This window comes from Anolis carolinensis, unplaced genomic scaffold (assembly GCF_035594765.1).
Source record: "Anolis carolinensis isolate JA03-04 unplaced genomic scaffold, rAnoCar3.1.pri scaffold_9, whole genome shotgun sequence".
In the NCBI taxonomy this organism is placed as follows: domain Eukaryota; kingdom Metazoa; phylum Chordata; class Lepidosauria; order Squamata; family Dactyloidae; genus Anolis; species Anolis carolinensis.
The window spans coordinates 29,962,725-29,983,405 of record NW_026943820.1 but is presented as its reverse complement, the minus strand read 5'-3'; the positions used below and the strand labels follow the sequence as shown (position 1 = coordinate 29,983,405).

At 44.8% G+C, this 20,681-nt stretch overlaps 1 protein-coding gene across 1 annotated transcript in view; it reads right to left on the bottom strand.

Moving 5' to 3' along the window:
- LOC100564750 (adhesion G-protein coupled receptor G1) overlaps positions 1-18,451 on the bottom strand; it is a 33,949-nt gene extending 15,498 nt beyond the window's left edge. Inside the window, exons 1-2 of the mRNA XM_008122320.2 lie at positions 18,239-18,451; positions 1-53 (exon numbers count right to left, since the gene is read on the bottom strand). The exon at positions 1-53 is cut by the window's left edge and continues 164 nt beyond it. The gene's annotated coding sequence lies outside the window, so the exon portion shown is untranslated. The remainder of the gene's footprint in view (positions 54-18,238) is intronic.
- Positions 18,452-20,681: the final 2,230 nt, after the last annotated feature.

The window sequence follows — 20,681 nt, the reverse complement described above, 5'->3', positions numbered from 1 at the left end:
ATCAGCTCCAGGGATTGGCAAAACCAGGTGTTAAAAATCCCATTGTTGTCTTTCTGTACATATAAAAAAGAATGGTGGTTAATAATAATAATAATAATAATAATAGTCGCACAGACAGACTACAAACAGAGGCACAACACTGTGGCCCAAATGATTCATCGGAACTTATGCCTCAAGTCCCACCTCCCAGCAGCAAAGAACTGGTGGGATCACAAACCCGCAAAAGTATTGGAAAATGAGCACGCAAAGATACTGTGGGACTTCCGAATCCAGACTGACAAAGTTCTGGAACACAACACACCAGACATCACAGTTGTGGAAAAGAAAAAGGTTTGGATCATTGATGTTGCCATCCCAGGTGACAGTCGCATTGACGAAAAACAACAGGAAAAACTCAGCCGCTCTCAGGACCTCAAGACTGAACTTCAAAGACTCTGGCAGAAACCAGTGCAGGTGGTCCCAGTGGTGATGGGCACATTGGGTGCCGTGCCAAAAGATCTCAGCCGGCATTTGGAAACAATAGACATTGACAAAATTACGATCTGCCAACTGCAAAAGGCCACCCTGCTGGGATCTGCGCACATCATCCGAAAATACATCACACAGTCCTAGACACTTGGGAAGTGTTCGACTTGTGATTTCGTGAAACAAAATCCAGCATAACTATCTTGTTTGCTGTGTCATACAACGTCGTTGTGTTAATAATAATAATAATAATATCAACAATAATAATAGCTGTGCCAAAAGATCTCAGCCGGCATTGGAAAACAATAATAAATATTGACAAAATTACGATCTGCCAACTACAAAAGGCCACCCGACTGGGATCTGCACACATCATCCAAAAATACATCACACAGTCCTAAACACTTGGGAAATGTTTGACTTGTGATTTTGTGATACGAAATCCAGCATTAACATCTCGTTTGCTGTGTCATACTATGTCTTTGTGTCAATAGGAGTAGTAGTAGTAGTAGAAGTAGTAATAATTCCCAAGTTCCTAGGGAGGGGAAAGAGCGAAGCAGAGAGAAACTGGAGAGTGAAGTTCCTGCTTTAGGCGGTACAATCATGAGTAAGAAATAATAACAATAACAATAATAGCACTTTATTTATATTCTGCCCTATCTATCTCCCCAAGGGGACCCAGGGCGGATCACAGTACACACATACAGGGCACACATTCAGTGCCATTTGGAGACAGGACTGAACAGAACAAGACAGACAGAAGGGGATATGTTGTCTCAAAGTCCAGTTTCGATGCCTTGGAGGTTGTGGTCAGATTCAGCCACAGGGGGGTGCTGTTGCTCCGTTCTCTATGACGAAGAGCCATCAGGACTTCCTCCTTCCAGCTTCCTCTCTGGTCTTGTTCTTTATGGTGTCGTAAAATACCTCCATTAGCGGAACCTAATTTCTCTACTTCACTTCTTCACTTATAAATAAATAAAGTGAACACTTCCCAAAAAGAGGATGCCTCCAGGCAACAGAGGACTGACTTTGCAACTTCATGGCTATTCAGTGCTATCAAGTTTGCTAACTGCAATATTAATACTGGCTTTAGACAGACAAGGGTCCTTTTTCCCACCCTGGACATTGTTCCAACTGTTTTGGATTGTTAGGGCCTAGGATTTCCAGACAACAAGCATATTGTCTGGAGATCCTAGGCCTTAGCAATCAAAAACAGGCATCTTAGCACTAATAAGCTCTTCATATACCATCAGTCCCAGTGACAACAGAAGCCTGTGGTCAGCCCAAGTTTCACAAAGTAGAAGACCAAGTCCGTCGCTTCACATCAGAGGCAAAAGACTTTCAAGAATCTCAGAGAGATGACTGCAACCAGCAAAATCACAACCACCACTTCTACATTACTTTATTTTCCATCCCGCTAGACTACACCACAGCAACACGTGGCCGGGCACTGCTAATAATGCTAATAATAATAGGTCTTACTACAGATTCTGAAACCAGACAATCCAGTGCCATAGAGATTGCATTTTGAAATAGCCACATGTTATGGATTTGTCAACATCTGTGCAGACAAGGCTGAGGCATCTTCAACGATGCGCGAACCCCCTGGTTTGGAGATTATATGTCGACTGATGGATGTGTTTGGTTTTCCAGGGTGGCCCCTTTGCGCACCCCAGAAAAACAAGCTTTTTCGTGGCCTGTTTGCAACAAAGAAACAACAGCATCAGCATGTGGTTAAACCAAAGCCTTTCGTTCTTCTCAAAAGCAGGCGCAGACAAGAGCGGGGTCGCGCATCCCTCAGAAACCAGACCGGCGCTGAAATAGATTTACGGAAACTGCGGGCTTCTCTCAGCAAAGCCAAACGAGCCAATCTCCCAGGCTTTTGGCCTCAATCTTGCTGTGCAGAAGCGTGCATCAAATCACAGAAATGCTGATGCCATAAGAATGCAACAGAGAAGAAGAAGAAGAAGAAGAAGAAGAAGAAGAAGAAGAAGAAGAAGAAGAAGAAGAAGAAGAGACGAGAATGGGGAAGGTGCTCTTTTCTGTCCATCATATCACGCCAGTCGGGTGTCCAGTTGGAGGGAAGCCATAGAGTCCTTCTCCAGTCTGCTTTGGCTTTGGAAACTGTGAATCCCTCTGCAGAGCATCCCAGGCAGTTGGGGAGGTTTGGCTTGGAGAAAAGATGGTTGAGAGGATATATGAGGGCCACGTTTACATGTTTGAAAGGACGTCATATAGAGCTTGTTTTCTGCTCCTCTGGAGACTAATAGGACACAGTAGAGCCATGGATCCAAGTTGCAGGAAAAAATATTCCATCTGAACATAAGGAAAAAAACTTCCTGATGGTTAGAACCATGTTGTCTCAGGCCTCGACTTCACCATTATATGACCCAGTTTCTGAATCTAGAATATCTGTCTACTCTCACCCTCCATATTCATGCAGAACACATCATGCAACGTACATGCGGGGCTTGATGAATCCAAGGCTGGATTTTCCTGTTTCTTGGTAGGGGGTTGGACTGGATGGCCTGTGAGGTCTCTTCCAACTCTACGATCCTTTGATTCTATGGAGTTAAAATTTCTGGAAGGAACATCAACCAGCTTAGATATGCAGATGATGCTATTCTGATGGTTAGAAGCGAGGAGCTGAAGGAGCTTTCTCACCAAGGTGGAAGAAAGAAGAAAGGGTGAAAGCTGGGCTGCAGTCCAACATCAAGAAAACCAAGATGATGGCAACCAGACTGAGTGATAACTGGCAAATAGAGGGAGAAAACATGGAGGCAGGGACAGACTTTGTATTTCTAGGCACAAAGATTCCTTCAGCCAGGAAATCAGAAGATGTTTCCTTCTTGGAAGGAGAGCAAGGACCAACCTCGAGGATAAAATAGTGAAGAGCAGAGACATCACACTGGCAACGAAGGTCCGAATAGTCAAAGCAATGGTCTTCCCCGTAGTCACCTATGGATGTGAGACAGAGCAGGACCATAAGAAAGGCTGAGCGAAGGAAGGAAGGAAGGAAGATGCTGTTGAACTTTGGTGTTGAAGGAAAATCCTGAGAGTGCCTCGGACCATGAGAAGATCCAACCAGTCCATCCTCCAGGAGATAATGCCCAATGGCTGCTCACTGGAGGGAAGGAGATGAGAGGCAAAGATGAAGGACTTTGTCCACATCATGAGGAGACAGGAAACCTTGGAGAAGACCATGATGCTGGGGAAAATGGAAGGAAAAAGAAAGAGGGGCCGACCAAAGGTGAGATGGATAGACGGTATCCTTGAAGGCTGACCTTGAAGGAGCTGCGGGTGGCCACGGCTGTCAGGGAACTCTGGCCTGGGATGGGAGAGGAGGTCACGAAGGGTCGGAAGCGACTGAACAAATAAACAACAACTTCTGTAGGACCCTCCCAATGTGGTCCTGTCTGCAAACTGCCTTCTAACCCTTCATTTAAGTAATTAATGAAGATCCTGGACAGAACCGGACCCAGGAGGGAACCCTGCTGATGGCACCCCACTCGGCACTTCTTTCCAGGATGAAGAAGAGGAAGCGTTGGGGAGAAGCACCCTCGGGTTCCTTCCCTTAACCAATTCCAGATCCATGGCTACTCGTGCTATTCATGCTTGTTAATGGCATCATCTGCCCTGTCTTTCAACAGACCAGGGCTCTTTCTTTCTCCCACTCTGGACATTATTTCACAGTTTTATTTACACCCTACTTGCCTCGCTTTCAACAGACCTCTGGAGATGCCATGAGCCACAGATGCAGGCAAAACGTCAGGAGGAAATGCTGCTAGAACATGGCCATACAGCCTAAAAAACTCAAAGCAACCCAGTGTATCATAACACTTATATTGCTGAAAGATGAATACATATATATATATATATAAATTTAAATGCTTTTGAATGCCATGACTAAGCCACGCAATGGGCTTGTTCTTGCAAAAGATGCCTTTTCTTGGCAAGCCAGTTGGTGCCCATCACTGGGACCACAGACTCTACGATTCAGTCATGGGTCTCTTTTCCCACGGCAAGTGTTTCATCTCTTTCTTTCCCCGGGTTTTCCACCCAATGTGCAAAAAAACCCCAAACCCTTAGACATGCATGCCTGCGTGCAATTGGGGCAAAGCCTGGCCGTCATGTGGGATGACGGAGACCGAAAGCGGAGCGTGGGCAGCCAGTGACTGAGTCATGTCACTCAAAAAGGAAGGCTTGTGGAAAGAGAAACCACATCACGCTCCGGCTGGCGCAAAACAGTGCTTTCCCCATTAAAAATAGTACAAAGTGGAGGAATGTCCATGCAAAGAGGCTCAAGTAGGCATCAAAACATACAACAAGGACTCAATGCAACTCTACAATAAGCTATTGAGGACATAGAGTGCATCTACACTGAGGAATCAATGCAGTTTGTAACTGCCATATATTATATTATTATTGGCAATAATAATAATAATAATAATAATAATAATAATAATAATAGTTGTTGTTGTTGTTGTTGGGTGCATCTACAGCAGTGGTTCTCAACCTTCCTAATGCCATGACCCCTTAATACAGATCCTCATGTTTGTTTGTTTATTTATTTATTTATTTATTTTTCAAACTTATATGCCGCCACTCCCAATCATAACATTATTTTCGTTGCTACTTCATAACTATCATTTTGCTACTATTATTAATCGTAATGTAAATATCTGATATGCAGGATGCGTTTTCATTCACTGGACCACATTTGGAGCAAATACTCAATACACCCAAATTTGAATATTGGTGGGGTTTGGGGAAAATAGACCTTGACACTTGGGAGTTGTAGTTGCTGGGATTTATAGTTCACCTGCAACCAGAGAGCCTTCTGAACTCCACCAACGATGGAACTGAACCAAACATGGCTCACAGAACTCCCACGACCAACAGGAAATACTAGAAGGGTCTGGTGAGCATTGAGTTTGAGTTTGGGAGTTGTAGTTCACCTACATCCAGAGAGCACTGTGGACTCAAACAATGATGGATCTGGACCAAACCTGGCACAAATACTCAATATGCCCAAATGTGAACATGGGTGGAATTTGAGGAAAATAGACCTTGACATTCAGGAGTTGTAGTTGCTGGGATTTATAGTTCACCTACAACCAAAGAGCTCCTTGGATCACACCAATGATAGAACTGGGCCAGACTTCCCACACAGAACCCCTATGACCAATAGAAAATACTGGTGTTTGGCGATCCCTCTGACACCCCACTCACAACCCTTTCAGGGGTCCCGACCCCCATGTTGAGAAACTCTGCCTTACAGTCTGTTGGAAATGGGGCGAGTGGAGTATATATATGGAATAATGTCCAGCGTGGGAGAAAGAAGCCTTGTCTGTTTAAAGCAAGTGCGACTGTTGCAATTGGCAAGCCTGGATAGCATTGAGTCAGGGAGAGTATCAGCACAGAAGTAGCCTGGCTGTTGTTGCCTGGAGGCATTATTTATTTATTTATTTACAGCATTTATATTCCGCCCTTCTTTCTCACCCCGAAGGGGACTCAGGGCGGATCACATTACACATGTAGGCAAACATTCAATGCCTTTTAACATAGAAGAAAGACAAGACAAACATAGGCTCCGAGCGGGCCTCAAACTCATGACCTCCTGGTCAGAGTGATTCACTGCAGTTAATTGCAGCTGGTTTGCTCTCCCGTCTGCGCCACAGCCCCGGGCATCCTGTTTGGGAGGTGTGAACGGGCACTTGGTTGTTTACGGTCTGGAGTTTTCCTGTTTCTACGCGCTGTTCCTTATTTACTGTCTTGATTCTGATGTTTCTTGTAATACCGGTAATCAGTTTTTGTTCATTTCCATGGTTTCCTCCTTTCTGTTAAAATTCCCCATGTGCTTCTTGCGGATTTCTATGGCTTCTCTGTGTGGCCTGAGACACGGTGGTTGCCGGAGTGGTCCAGCATCTTGAGACAATGCCTAGAAACGGCATTATCTCGGTTGCTGATGTTGCAACCTGATACTTCCCTGTTTCTTTCTTCTGCAAAAAAAATAATAACAATAATACCAAAACCCAAAGGCAACTTTGCAGGAAGGCATACACACATCTCTGTGTGTCCAGAGGAGCCTTATCTCGCCCTGGGCAGGTCTTCCTCCCCGAAGAGGCCGGGAGGGCACAGGAGGGCCTTCTGCAGCCCCACATCCTGGATCCCTGGCTTCTCGGCCTTATCTCCCTCCACCGGTTGCAGAAAGTCCTTGGGCGGAATATATTTAGACCTGGCGCCCGTCTCCAGCAGCCGTGGAGGACAATGCTCCTTCTCCTCCGAACAATAGGACATAAAACCCCCTGCTTAGTCATAGCACGCATGCAGGCCGACCGACCCTCAAGGGGCTTGCATCCATGCCAGGGTGTGCGCACAGGCGTCAGTGACCCCAAATGGGCCTCTCCATGGCTTTCCTCACTTATGTGCCAGTTGCGCAACGGCCTGGAAAAGGCAACGACAGCCGAGGCGGCAAATATTTCCTCTCAAAGAGTGCGTATCCACAGTGGAATCGATGCGGTTTGGAATCAGTCTAACTTCCATGGCTCAGTGTTTACGGAATCATGGGAATTGTAGTTTTGCGTGCACTGTCGTCTTCTCTGCCTTAGGGGTCTGTAGCATTAAGCCATGGCAGTTTATTTATTTTACTACGAAATATTTTGTGGTGTGGAGGCCTGTGAAGCCTCTGGGGATGAGGACGAGGATTTTCTGGTTGAGCCTGGTGTTTCTGTGGAGGAAACAAAATCATCCTCCATGTCGAAGAGCCCTCTTCACAGACTTCCTCCCTTTTTTTAATCTCCGGCATTTTTCTGGTATTTCTTTTCATGGTGCTATTAAAATACCTCCCCGCTTAAGCGGTACCTATTTATCTACTCACAGCTGTTTTCAATCTGCTACGTGGGCAGTGAGCTGGGCGGAAGGTCGGGTGCTCACCCCGACCCAGGCTTCGAACTGCCAACCTTTCGATTGACAAGATTTATTGCAGTTGGTGGTTGACCTGCTGTGTTAAAGCCAGTTCAAAGGGGGCTCAAACTGCATTACTTCGACAGTGTAGATCAGTGGTTTCCAACCTTGTTTTAACCAGGGAACATTCTCCAACATTAGTCCCAAAAGGGTCACAAATTAGTTTTGGGTCAACTTTAGATTCGGTTTGGTAACTTAGGGTGCAGATTCAGAAAATAATAATAATAATAATAATAATAATAATAATAATAATAATAATACTTTATTTATACCCCGCCACCATCTCCCCAACGGGGACTCGGGGGGGCTTACATGGGGCCATACCCAAAACAATACAATGTAAACAGCATATAAAAGAACAGCACAACACAATACAATAAGCAATACAGTAAATATCCTTTACAAAATAAAACAAGGAGACAATGAAAACAAGGGCAGACCACATGAACATTAAGTTAAAACTCGGGGTGAGAAAGACATAAAAATAAAAACCACAGCGAACAGGGTCATAAGGGAGTGGGGTATTCTGGAGGATAGATATTAGGGGGAGCAATGGAAAAGAAATATAAAATGGTTACTCTTCAAAAGCACAGCGAAAGAGCCATGTTTTCAAGTCTTTCTTGAAGGCTGCTAGTGTGGGGGCTTGCCTAATCTCCGCGGGCAGAGAAAATGGCATTGGATAGACCACATCAGCTCTAGTTTCTGATACAGAACATAGGCCACCCAGTAGTCACCGTCTCCTCGCCCACAGAAAACCATATTTAGCAAACCTTGGCACTAGAAGAGGGTTTCGCGAGACCGTCACTCTCATTGCCAACGGTGTAGTAATGGTGAAGCCATGGACCATAGTTTAGTTCTTGGGAACCACTGGTTGTCCACGGACCACGGGTTGGAACCACTGGTCTAGATCAATGTTTGAATGTTTTTATTGAATCCTGTTTTCATGTTTGCATATTTCTATATTTTAAATAGTTTTGTTGTTGTTTACTTGTTTTGGGATTCTGATTCAGAGCTGGTCCTTGCTTTTGGTTAAGGTTCTGGAAATCTCGCTCATGGATGTATTTTGAAACTGTTGTTAGATACTCCTTTCTTAGTCAACGTATACTTCTTGTTCATCTGTGTGGCGTTTGGATGGAAAAGGGATCAAGTAGTGGACTGGGATGCAACGTGGGGTGTGGATGGACCTTGGGTTTCCTTGAATTCAAAGCTCTGGTGCAACTTCCTGGTGCGCATCCTGGCTGTGAGCGCTAGCCCGTGGCACTTCCGGAATTGAGCTAAATGTGGGCTCCGAAAGGAGCGCACGGTCTGCGCTGGGCCATGACATCTGCTGCGCAACCATTTCCTTTCCTCGAATGCCGTCACGGAGAGACAGCGACAGGAGACGGACGGGTTGGAGGCTTCTCTTCAGCAGCTGGCTCTTGCGTGACTCAGGGAAGGGAACGAGGCTTTACGGGTGGAGTGTCCCCACCACAGCCTGGAGTGACCCATCCATTGGCCACAACAAGGAGGAGCTCTGGCAACCAAGGACAGGCAGTCCTCGAGTTACAAACGAGTCAGATTCAACAACAAAGGCAACAAGAAGTGAGAGGAGTCCTCCCCTCGGAAGGAAGGTCAACCCACTCTTGGAAGAGTTGTAGTATCACCGGGAAAGGGGGTCTCCAATGAAGCTTTATAGCGAATCCTTGTTTCCACAACAAGCCAGATTTTCCAAACATCTATCACAGAAATTGCGGTGAAATCTTCTAAACAGGGGCACAGGCAACAAAAGAAACATTACAGGGGTGTGTTAACCCTTCCCTATGCAATCCAAACAGAACTCCCGGTGGCGCAGTGGGTTATTTGGGGACAGTTTCCTCCTAGATTTTATGTTTTTCCTCCACCACAGACATCCCAGTGTTATAGTGAGCACCATGAAAAGGTCCAAGAGCCCTGCCCATGTCCTCCACAAACACCATTGTGCCCACCATCCAAGGGAAGGCTTTCATTCGGGGACAATTTCCGCCTAGATTTTATGTTTTTCCTCCACCACAGACATCCCAGTGTTATAGTGAGCACCATGAACATGTCCAAGAGCCCTGCCCATGTCCTCCACAAACACCATTGTGCCCACCATCCAAGGGAAGGCTTTCATTCGGGGACAATTTCCGCCTAGATTTTATGTTTTTCCTCCACCACAGACATCCCAGTGTTTCTGACTCTTTCCATTGGTCTGGAATTTGCATGTCTCCACCCACTGCCTCTCCCTTAACCCTTTTCTACCCTTTTCTATGGCACACAGCAAACAGAGGAATTGATCAGCAACTGAACAGACTAGAGAGAGAGGTTTGGGGAGAATTCACCATGATTTAGTGGAGTTGTAGGTACCGGGATGTGTAGTTCACCTACAATCTAAGAGCACTCTGAATTCCACCAGCGATGGATCTGGAACTTACAACTGGCACCTTAACCAAAGGAAAACTATACCTTTCTTGGTTTCCTTCCGCGACAATCCACCCCAGGCATATGCGTCCACTTCAGGGTGAAAATTCTGCTTCCGAAGGACTTCCAACTTTCTGCCAGGCACTCCCATCAGCAGCCTGCCTTCTCCGTTTGCTGCCTTGGCAGAAATGCATGGGAGTTCCTTGCAGAGTCCGCAGGTGTTTTCTCAAGAAGCACCTGCACCCAAACGCACAGCGAGGTGTGGCAACCACAACAACTGTTCTGCCGGGCAGGGAACCCCCGGGGAACTAACTCTCCGTGCCCAAAAACAGCTGACTTTGCAAGGCGACGGTGCTCAGACGTCCCTCCAGAACAACTGCTACGAGGGGCAGCTGGAGAGAGGGCAACGGAGGATAAGGAATGCGGCTTGAAACCCCTTGAGCTGCCACGGCTCAGGCTAAGGAACCATTCGGCTGTTGCCTCATCAAACAACTTGCATGGCAGTTGAAGTGGTGCCAAACCACATTAGGCATAGGGTTGCTGAGAGTTTTTTGGGCTGTATGGCCATGTTCCAGTAACATTTTCTCCTCACGTCTGGCCTGCATCTATGGCTATTGGCATCTTCAGAGGTTTTGTTGGCAGTGAAGCAAATGGAGTGTGTGTCTGTGTGTATATACAACAGAGTCTCACTTATCCAACATTTATTTATTTATTTATTTATTTATTTATTTATTTATTTATTTACAGCATTTATATTCCGCCCTTCTCACCCCAAAGGGGACTCAGGGCGGATCACATAACACATATAGGCAAACATTCAATGCCTTTTTAACATAGAACAAAGACAAACAAACATAGGCTCCGAGCGGGCCTTGAACTCATGACCTCCTGGTCAGAGTGATTCATTGCAGTTAATTGCAGCTGGCATGCTCTCCCGCCTGTGCCACAGCCCTTATCCATTCGCTTTTCCAACATTCTGGATTATCCAACGCAGTCTGTCTTTTAGTAGTTAATGTTTTTGTAGTCAATGTTTTCAATACATTTGTAAATACAGTAATTACTACACAGCATTACTGCATATTGAACAACTTTTTCTGTCAAATTTGTTGTCTAACATGATGTTTTGGTGAAGTGGCCAGAATCGAGCATACCCTCATGAAGCTGGAAAATGTTAAATTGCCTCTGTGTCTGTCTATATATGTCGTATGTGTATTGAATGTTTGCCATATATATGTGTGCATTGTGATCCACCCTGAGTCCCCTTTGTGGTGAGAAAGAAGGGCAGAATAGAAATACTGTAAATAAAAAATTAATAAATATAGCACAATATAAGCATTATATATTACTCTAGGCTGAGTGAGGATCCGTATGTCAAAACGTACTTCTGTTGGAACAATCTCTTGCAGAGGTTCTACTGTACTGTGAGGCATCTCTGCTTAAATTCCCAAATCTGATGCTGTTTGTTTTCACGCGACTTTGTTTTCCCGCAGCCACTCATGTGGGACGCTTTGGCCTGAGTGCTTCCTATGCTGCGCGCATTGTCTTTTGCACGAACCATCACAATCCCAGGACTGAATTGACTCCTTGTTTTGCGGAGAGAGTGACACATATCTCCTCTGTCCAGATCAGGCTGTTTCAAGTCACTTTCTCAGACACATCACTCCAGGATGCGCCGAATGAGTGATGCGCTTGAGAAAGAAATCTGGCTGTGATCTTTGGCGGTGACATTCCCAGAAAGCGGCTGCCTCATTTCCTCTTCGAAGGGTGCATGTGTCTACACTGCAGAATGACTGGAGTTTGGCACCACTTTTATCTACGATGCCAGCGAACTCGGGGAGCAGCAACGTTGGCCAAGCCTTGAGCCTTCTCTGCCAATGAACGCGGAGACTCTGCTTCTTGCTTCTTTCAAAGAGGAATAAAGGGACTCTTCTCCTCTCCGCTCCCGTCCGCTCCCTTAGGGCACCATTCGGATGGAGATTTCTCCTCTTCCAAGTTCAAGGCTGTACTTGTCCAACCAGAAAGGCCAGAAAGATTATATTGTGCTGCATGGAACACCAGGCTGACGTCATGCCTTCCTTCCGTTGCACAAGCCCAGGTGGAGGAGGGCCTCTCCTTCAAAATGCCTTGGAACAGAAATGATTTAGGCTTCCATTTTTCATTACTTTTTTTTTTTTTAGAATACAAGTACATACAAGTACATGCTTGGATCTCTCAGAGAAGGGATCTAAACATGATATATTCATGCATACACCTTATACGCTTAGCTTGAAGGTACGATTCCAAATAAGTCAAGCTTGCAAAGAATCAGACTCTTGCAAAGAGTCCTAAATCATAGCCAGCCCAAGTCACTGTCTCAATAAACCAAGCCCTTTCTCATGCTTTTGTGTGCAAAATATAGTTGGTGTACAGCACTGTTTCTCAACCTGGGGGTGTCAGAAGGGTCACCAAACACCATCAAAAAACACGTACCCTGTGGCAGAGAAGCCTGAAGACCTCTCCGCCTGTCCTCCTCTTCCTTTTTGGAAACAGATGCCAAATCCTCCCACCAAAAGCCCAATTTGCCCAATTGTATGATTTGTGGGGTTCAGAGGTTTTTTTGATCGTAGGTGAACTATACATCCCAGCAACTACAATTCCCAAATATCAAGGTCTCTCCCCCCCAAATGTATTCACATTCAGGCATATTAAGTATCCATGCCAAGTTTGGTCCAGATCCATCATTGTTTGAGTCCACAGTGATCTCTAGATGTAGGTGAACTACAACTCCCAAACTCAAGGTCAATGCCCACCAGACCCTTCCAGTACTTTCTGTTTGGCATGGGAGTTCTGTGTGCCAAGCTGGGTTCAATTCCATTGTTGGTGGAGTTCAGAATGCTCTTGGATTGTAGGTGAACTATACATCCCAGCAACTGCAACTACAATGTCAAGGTCTATTTCCCCCAAACTCCACCAGTGTTCACATTTGGGCATATCGAGTATTCGTTCCAAGTTTGGTCCAGATTCATCATTGTTTGAGTCCACAGTGCTCTCTGGGTGGAGGCGAACTACAACTCCCAAACTCAAGATCAACGCCCACCAAACCTTTCCAGAATTTTCACTGAAGTTCTGTGTGCCAAGTTTGGTTCAATTCCATCACTGGTAGAGTTCAGAATGCTCTTTGAGTGTAGGTGAACTATACATCCCAGCAACTGCAACTCCCAAATGTCAAGGTCTATTTTCCCAAAACTCCACCAGTGTTGGCTGCTTCCTTGGCACTATGCGCATCACCTGCTCCATCCATGTATCTCCTTTGGCTTCATCTTGCGCTTTCTCTGTCAAGCCATTTGAGTCAGCCAGACAGCTCGGACTGCCCGAAAGCCACAACGAAACACCGCGCTGAGTCAAGCGCCTTCACCACAAACTCTGCAAAAGGGCATCGGTAGCAGGACATGGGTTCCTGCGTGCCATTGCGTCGCAGGGGTGGATTTCCACGGAGCTCATGGAAATAAAACCAAACACCGTTTCCGTTTCACGGCAGCCAACTCCACATTTGGACTACAACTCCCAGCATTCTTCACCCTTGACTGCACTGGCCAAGGGGGCAGAGGGTTCTCTTCTCACCCCAAGGCTGCAGGATATAATATTAATTATGAATCAGAGATGCCACGGAGGTTGAGTGACCGGAAGAAAATGCGTGCGATTTTGGATGGATCAGTGAGCAAAAGAAGGAAAACAAGGCAGAATAGAGTTAGGTCCATGAGAGATGCAGAGTGTCCAAGTGTCGATTACCGAGGAAATTCAAATCAGGAGAGAAAATAGTAGCAGCTTCTGGCTTCCATTCCGGTCCAGCTGTAGGTCCGCTTTGGGTTCTAGTCTGAACTTTAAAAGAGCCATTTAAAAGAGCCATCTCCATTTCTAAGCCTAAGAGCCGGCATTGTCTGTAGACACCTCCAAGGTCATGCAGCCACGGGCATGACTGCATGGACTGTCAATGTTACCTTCCTGCCAGAGCGGTACCTATTGATCTACTCACACTTGCATGTTTTTGAACTGCTAGGTTGGCAGAAGCTGGAGCTAACAAGGGGAGCTCACCCCACTCCCCGGATTCAAACTGCTGACCTTTCAGTGCTTTTGTGTCAGTAAAGTAGTAATCATAATAATTCTATTTGATGAATGATACAAAGGTCGTGCACGCTTAACCACCCAAAAGCCAAAATATCACATATACAGTATATACATATATATATATATATATGGAGCATTTTGGAATATTTCGGATTTCGGAACCCTGCATAAAGGATGCGTCTAGTAAATCCATCGTCCACTTTGTTTGCAAAGCCAACGCGCTCTTCCTTTGAAGCCGACAGAACATGCGCTTTGGCAGAACATGCGCCAACGGACCCCAGCTGCGCGTTGCATTTTTTATGAGCCAAATGGGGATTCTCACCCATTGCAAAGCAATCCAAGGGTGGGAGAAACGAAATACAGAGTCTGTGGGAGGAAAAAGCCCTTTCTTCTCATTGTCTCCAGAAAAAAAGACACCCAAAGGCTTCTAAGACTTCCCTTCCCAAAGCCTTTGTTCTGTTTCAAATGAGCCTCACAATGAAATTAAGCCGCATTAATTGCCCCCGCCTCTTCTCTTTCGTTCCTTCGGGATCCACACCCTCAGTGAGCAAGACATTGTTTTTGCTCCTTTGATTGTTCTTCTCATCCTGGGCTGTCGTTTCATGCCAGAGAGAATTACTGCTTGACAATAACATTAGGGACGTGTTTCCACACGGGACTCTTTCTCTTCCTGCGTCGCCATGTGTGATCCCACAGCAAGGCGATTTCAGGAAAGGCACAAGATGCACATCACAAGTGTTGGACCTGACTCAGCACATAGAACATGGGTTTGAAAGGCAGCAGACGACAGGAGCGGTCTTCATAGACCTGTCAGCAGCCTGTGACACTGTCAATCATCACCTTCTCCTGAGAAAAATTGATAATATCACAAAGGATGACTACCTCACCCGCTTCATAGGAAATCTGCTACAAAACAGGAGCTTTTTTGTTGAGTTCCAGGGGCAGAGAAGCAGAAGAACGGCCTCCCTGGAGTGCTTGCTCCATCCATGTTTACCATCTACACAAATGATCAGCCACTCCCAGAAGGTACAGAGTTTCATCTATGCTGATGATCGTGCCATCACTGCACAAGCAAGGAGCCTTGAAATGCTCGAATATAAGCTCTCTGAAGCTCTAGGTCAGGGGTCCCCAAACTTTTAAAGCCGAGGGCCGGTCCACAATCCTTCAGACTGTTGAGGGGCCGGATGATCATTTGAAAAAAATACAGACAAATTCCAATGCACACTGCATATGTCTTATTTGTAGTGCAAAAACAACAACAACAACAACAACAACAATGAAAGAACAACACAATATTTAAAAATAAAAACAATTTTAACCAACATACATTTATCAGGATTTCAATGGGAAGTGTGTTCCTGCTTCTGGCCAATGAGATAGTCAAGTTAATTAGGGTTGTTGTTGTTGTTGTTGTTGTTGTGTGCCTTCAAGTCATTTCAGACTTTGGGTGAGCCTAAGTCTAAAATTTATTTATTATTGATTTACTGCATTTATTTACTACATTTGTATCACACCCTTCTCACCCCACTCAGAGCAGCTTACAAATTATATGTACATACAATATATTATATTATTAGCATAGCACAATATTAGCATTATATATTACTATATTGAACTATACCACTATACTGTAATATTATTAGTAATATTATATGTAATATAGAATATATAATTAATATTATTATATGGTATTATTATTAGTGTTATATTGTATTACATTATAATATTATTATCAACATTATATGTATATACTATATATTATATTATAAAACTGAGGGCGGGGGCCAGGTAAATGACCTCGGAGGGCCGCATCCGGCCCCCGGGCCTTAGTTTGGGGACCCCTGCTCTAGGTGCTCTTACTGCCTATGACAGGGAAAACCAGCTGATTCCTAATCCATCTAATTCATCTATGCTGATGATTGTGCCATCACCGCCCAAGCAAGGAGCTTTGAAATGCTTGAATAGAAGCTCTCTGAAGCTCCAGGTGTTCTTATTGCCTATGACAGAGAAAACCAGCAGATCCCTAATCCATCTAATTCCTCTATGCAGACGATCATGCCATCGCCGCCCAAGCAGGGAGCCTTGAAATGCTCGAATAGAAGCTCTCTGAAGCTCTAGGTGCTCTTACTGCCTATTACGGGGAAATCCAGCTGATCCCTAATCCGTCTAAAACACAGACATGTGCTTTTCACCCTCAGAGCAGACAAGCATTTTGAGCTCTGAGGATGACCTGGGAAGGAATCCCACTGGAGCATTGCAGCACATAAACATACCTGGGAGTTACCCTGGACCTTGGTCTGACTTTCAAGAAGCACTGGTTGACTATCAAGCAAAAGGTGGGTGCTAGAAATAACATTGTACGAAGGCACAACTTGGGGATCACAACCAGACCCAGGGAAGACATCTGTCCTTGCGCTTGGTTACTCTGCTGCTGAATACACATGCCCAGTGTGGAATACATCTCACCACGCTAAAACAGAGGATGTGGCCCTAAATGGGACATGCTGCATTATCACAGCATGTCTGGAGAAATTATACTGTTTAGCCAGCATTGCACCACCTGATATCCAGCAATGAAAGGACCAAGGCAGGGACATCTCTGTTCAGGTATCACTTAGCACACCAATGCCTTAAATCAAGAAATAGCCTCCTAAGATCTACAGAGAAACTTGCAGGAACATCTCAGCAAGCGAGAGTCCAAAAGTGGCAGGCTAAAACCAGGAACCTCAATCCATGGCTGGGACCAGATGAGAAACTCTGTCCTGGGCTCACAGAAGACGGGGCAATTTGGAAAGCGCTGAACAGACTGTGCTCTGGCACCACGAGATGCAGAACCAACCTTAGGAAATGGGCCACAAAGTGGAGTCCACAACATGCGCGTGTGAAGAAGAGCAAACCGACTACACCGACTACAATGTGGCCTGAGCTCTGCCACATGCACAATGAAGGAAGGACCTTCTCACAGACACACCAGAGGCACAACAAGTGGCCAGATTCCGGTCAAAGGACATTTAGTATCAGGCCAAGTTTTTTAAAACTCTGTTTGTGTTTGCAAATACATTCCAACTTGTACTCCCAGTTCACTTCTGACACGATAAATAAGTAAATAGTCTAGAATCCTATAAACGGGCCGGGGATTCTGGACTGAAAAGGCCGTCGATCTCTTATTAATGAGGTGTCTAGGTTTTGGGCTGTTTATGGCAAGGCTTTTGCAACCAAAACAGTCTGGAGATAGACCTCCAAAGATAGACAGTTCTCTCTCTCTTTATAAATAAATAGATGTGGGCGAAATGTCAGGAGAGAATGCTTCTGGAACATGGCCAGACCAGGAAAACACACAACAACCCTTCAACAACACTACAGAATCTATCTTGTTCATAATTTGAGGGCTGCCTGTATTCAAGGAGGGAATACGCTTCTTCTATCCTTAGTTTCTTCCTGCTTTTGAATAAAAACCAGAATAATGAATAACACTATGTAAAAAAAGTCTGTTCCTGGTTTGAAAGTCTTATTCCTGTTTAATTGTGCGCTTCCGACTTTGAAAGGAGTTAGTTGTTCTGCTCCAGAAACTTCCTTGTTTTTGTGGCTGCCACGAAATAGGTTGCAACGGGTTGGGTTATTTGTCATTGACAAATAATAATAGTAGTAATAAAACTTTATTTATACCCCGCCACCATCTCCCTGCAGGGACTCGGGGCGGCTCACATTGTTACAAGAGTAACAACACAAATACATTAGCACAAGGAAACAAAAGTCAAAACAAAAGTCAACACAACAGTAATAATATCAAACAACCTCCAATACATGTGTTGTCGAAGGCTTTCATGGCCGGGATCACAGGGTTGTTGTATGTCTTTCGGGCTGTGTGGCCATGTTCCAGAAGCATTCTCTCCTGACATTTCACCCACATCTATGGCAGGCATACTCAGAGATATGAGATATGGGCGAAATGCCATAGATGTGGGCGAAACGTCAGGAGAGAATGCTTCTGGAACATGGCCACACAGCCCGAAAGACATACAACAACCCCAAGCACCAATACAATTCAGTCAAACTTCATAGGTGGGGGGGGGGGGGGGGACTCAAGCCAGGTGTGCTGCTGCTGCTGCTGCTGCAGGGGATAGATGCCCCTCCCGCAGAAAATAAAAAGTTCTGGCAACTCAGTAATACACCTTTCCATTGTGTTTACGATCGGATCAATGAGGAGATGGCCCGGATCAGCCCGGAAGGAGAAATGGTGCCAATCACCGATGCCAGGAATGCCATGAATGGGTTGAGGACTCACCTGGGAAAGATCCCGCGTGGGAAGGGTCCCTCCAAAGGCTGGGAGGGAGGGAGGGAGGTGGGTGGGGTCGTCCCTCGTGGGATAATATCGGGAACACGCGTGTTGTTTGAAATGTCGGGATGCCAGCATGTGCGGCGCCAGGCGCTTTCTGGCGTCCTCCTCCTCCTCCTCTTAGTTTCCCTGCGAAGCCTTTTCTGTTGACTGACGCCTGGGAAGCAATGAGGCGGAGGCTTCACCAGCCAGAGAAGAAAAAGAGAAGAGAAGAGGAGGAGGAGGAGGAGGAGGAGGAGGCGGGACCCGGGCTGCCTTTCCCCACGCAGACGCACACACAAAACACGCATCCACACCGGAGAATGAAGGCGCTTTGGCACCGCTTGACCTAGTATTATTATTACTATTATTAGAAGCAAACAAGGATTGCAATAATCATCATCATCAGCATTATGACCATATATTATTATTATTATTATTATTATTATTATTATTATTATTATTATTATTATTATTATTATTATTATTAGAGGCAACCAGAAATAATAATCATCATCATTATCATTATCATTATCATCATTTATTATTATTTATTATTATTATTATTATTATTATTAGAAGCAATCAGGGATTGGAATAACAATCATCATCATCATATATTTTATTATGACACAGCAAACAAGACAGATATGCTGGGTCTCATTTCACAAAACCACAAGTCGAACCCTTCCCAAGTGTCTAGGACTGTGTGATGTATTTTCGGATGATGCGTGCAGATCCCAGTAGGGTGGCCTTTTGCAGCTGGCAGATCGTGATTTTGCCAATGTCTATTGTTTCCAAACGCCAGTAGAGATCTTTTGGCACGGCACCCAGCGTGCCCATCACCACCGGGACCACCTGCACTGGTTTCTGCCAGAGTCTTTGAAGTTCAGTCTTGAGGTCCTGATAGTGGCTAAATTATTATTATTATTATTATTATTATTATTATTATTATTATTATTATTATTTGCGGCAGCAGCAGCAGCAATCGGGGGTGGAATAATAATCATCATCATTATCATATGTTGTCTCACTACACTACAACTTCCAGGACTCCATAGCATTCGGCCAGGCAGTTGTAGTGGTGTGCAGTTGTGCTGATTTCTACACTGTAGATGCACCTCGGACTTCACTTTTGAACGGACACCTGTAGGGTTGTGCTGCTAAACTGGGTTATGACTGGCATAGCAAACGAACTGAGAGGGTGATAAGATCCGACTTGGTGTAAATCTTCGGGATGTGCAGCCGTGAAGCAGAGATGTTCTTTGATGCCACACCTGTGAGTCCCAGGTGTTTGAAGAAACCCACTCCATCCGCAACGGTCTCTTGGGGTTCGATGCTAGAAACATTTCCCACCAACAGTGGCGTGGGGAAGTTGATCAAAGAGTAAACGCAAATGTGAACAAAACTAGAGAATACGGTGGTGGGAACTTTTTCTAACTTTGGATCTCTTGGCATGGAATGACCCACATCCCATGTTGGACGATGCCAATGCGTGACTGGGTCCATGTCCTTCCTCTTAATATATATGTTATCTGCCACTTTGATCAGATATTTTGGGAACAGACGAACCCATGGGTTCCCATACACACTATATGGGTGTGCTCTTAACACATGGCTCTTGTGTTTCCCCATTGAAATTGGACAGGAAGCGCATGGCAATGTGTTGTTATATGTGGTTAACACTTGGTCGGAATGCCATGTAGTTGCTGCATTTGGAGATAACTGCAGCTTTGATCTTTAAATCCTCGTATTGCGTCAGCTATTATTATTATTATTATTGACACAATGAGATAGTATGACACAGCAAACAAGAAAGATATGCTGGATTTCGTATCACAAAATCACAAGTCGGACACTTCCCAAGTGCCTAGGACTGTGTGATGTATTATTATTATTATTATTTTATTTTATTATGACACAGCAAATGAGATAGATATGCTGGATTTCATATAACAAAATCACAAGTCAAACACTTCCCAAGTGTCTAGGACTGTGTGAAGTATTATTATTATTATTATTATTATTATTATTATTATTATTATTATTTTATGACACAGCAAACAGGATAGACATGCTGGATTTCGTATCACAAAATCACAAGTCGAACACTTCCCAAATGCCTAGGACTGTGTGATGTTATTATTATTATTATTATTGATAGTTTTTGATGTGGGCAAAACATCAGGAGAGAATGCTTCTGGAACATGGCCATACAGCCCGAAAGACTCACAGCAACCCATTAATTCCGGTCACGAAAGCCTTCGACAATATATTATTGTGTTATTGATTTATATCCCGCTTCATCTCTCCTGAAGACTCAAAGCAGCTTGCATTAAAAGTGTAGCAATTGGCCTCTAATATACATTGTGGCCAAGCAAAATAACAACAACAACAATAATAACAACAACAA